Source organism: Triticum dicoccoides, chromosome 6A (genome assembly GCF_002162155.2).
Source record: "Triticum dicoccoides isolate Atlit2015 ecotype Zavitan chromosome 6A, WEW_v2.0, whole genome shotgun sequence".
Classification (NCBI taxonomy): Eukaryota; Viridiplantae; Streptophyta; class Magnoliopsida; order Poales; family Poaceae; genus Triticum; species Triticum dicoccoides.
Window position 1 is genome coordinate 129,410,396 of NC_041390.1, and position 1,876 is coordinate 129,412,271.

A 1,876-nucleotide genomic window follows, 5' to 3' on the forward strand; every position below is an offset into this window, starting at 1 on the left:
GTTTTTTTTTCTTCGGTACTTCGGTCAGTTCGGTCAGCGGATGATTGGCACCGAAATCACCGAAATTACTTCGGTTTTGTTAAATTGACAACCGATTTTATATCTGAAATTTCGGTCATCGGTTCTTTCGGCTTCGGTCCTGGTTTTTTCGGTCCGGTCTTCGGTCCTCGGTTTTTTATGCCCACCCCTACTTCTTCCCCAGCCGCCGCCGCACGCCATGTCCTAGCAGTGGGGAGCTCCCCCTCCCGCAGCAAAAACACAGTAAAGAAAGGGTGTGTGAAAATCAAAGTCAAAAAGATCGTGGAAAATTCGTGAAGAAGACAACCTTGTCTGCAACTATTTGTGTTGATCAGGCAACAATCTGAAGAAAACGTGGGCAAAAAAATTGCCAGAACTGGGCAAGTTTCTCCTGGTAAAAAACAAGAAAGATAACAGGTCCATTCAAATTCTTTTCAGTTCTACTAGAGCTAGTGGAACTCCCCCCTTTGCACGTACGTACCCCATGCTCTACTACTTGCATAGTTGCCTCCTGTACCCAAGTGTTGCGAAAACCTGACTTGAATCTTGCCCCAAATCTGGTCCCCTGTCCTTGCCTCCTGTACAACCATGATACTGCATAAAAGTTGTGGGTTCTTGAATTGTTTCTTGCCAATTGTCTTGCACCTTGCTTCTGCAAAAAAACAAGAAAGAGAGAACTAATTAATTGTAGAATCGTGGTTGTTTGTTTGTATGATTTTTTTTAATAATCTGGGTATAATAAACTTCTGTAGTTGCTTACAAAAGGTCCAGCTTCTTACAAACTCGGCAATAATAAGTAGGGTATAAGTAAGAAAAAAGGCCTGTTTCTTACAAAATAAAAAAAGGGATGAGCTAAAAAAAGTAAAAGTATAGTTGCTTACAAACACACACAAAAAAGGCAGGTATCTGAACCTAGCAGTGATTCCGAAACAAAATGCCCTCTGCTCATTGATATTACTTGTATGATAGAAAAAAGAGAAAGAAAAATGCTACTGTTTCGTTCACATTATGTCGCTTGCGGTATTGATTCCTTCCCCTATTTTGTCTTCTAAAATGTGCAGATGGGCAGCTTTGATCTCAATGAGCTCCCCGACGACTTTGTTGATTGTGATGGTGGTCCCCTGTACTGCACACAAGCCCAACCTGAAAAGGTCCCTATCTCTATCGACGGGGTGGGCGAGTCGCCGGATTTGTGTTCTTCTCCTGTCATAGATGTCGTCGGTGCGGGGTTTCGTGTTGCGGCGGTTGCTGCTACTGGTGTGTCTGATGCGACGGCAACTGCTGAAACTATTGCGCCCGCCCCTGCCGTGCTCAGCCCGGCTTTAACTCTGCCTAGGAATGGTGGACAAGGTCGCACATGTGACGCTGGCTTGTTAGGTTTTGATGAGAATGAGGTGCGATCTAGGAACCTTATATCGGCATGGAGTTTCACACGCTTGAAGGTGCTAAGACACACTATAAAGCCTACGCTCTCCGCCTTGGATTCTCTATGAAAGCCAACACGTCTAGGAGGTCAGCATACACAAATGTGCTGGTGTGGGTGTTCGTCTAGTTTTGGGCGACTTGGTTCGTCGGGTGAGGCAACACTAGGTCACTGAGATAGGTAGGCGAGTGTGTTCTTCGGGTTAGGCGATTTGGTGTGGATGTTCGTCTGGTTCTGGGCGACTTGGTTCATCGGGTGAGGCGACACTAGGTCACTGAGATAGGTAGGCGAGTGTGTTCTTCGGGTTAGGCGATTTGGTGTGGATGTTCATCTGGTTCTGGGCGACTTGGTTCATCGGGTGAGGCGACACTTGGTCACCAAGGGGGGTAGGCAAGTACGTCCTTCGGGTTAGGCGACTTGGTGCGGGTGTATGTC

At 46.4% G+C, this 1,876-nt stretch overlaps 1 long non-coding RNA gene across 1 annotated transcript in view; it reads right to left on the bottom strand.

Moving 5' to 3' along the window:
- Window positions 1-295: 295 nt before the first annotated feature.
- Window positions 296-1,876, bottom strand: part of LOC119316240 — a 5,363-nt gene continuing 3,782 nt past the window's right edge. The window contains exon 3 of the long non-coding RNA XR_005152831.1: window positions 296-670. This is a non-coding gene — a long non-coding RNA (uncharacterized LOC119316240). The remainder of the gene's footprint in view (window positions 671-1,876) is intronic.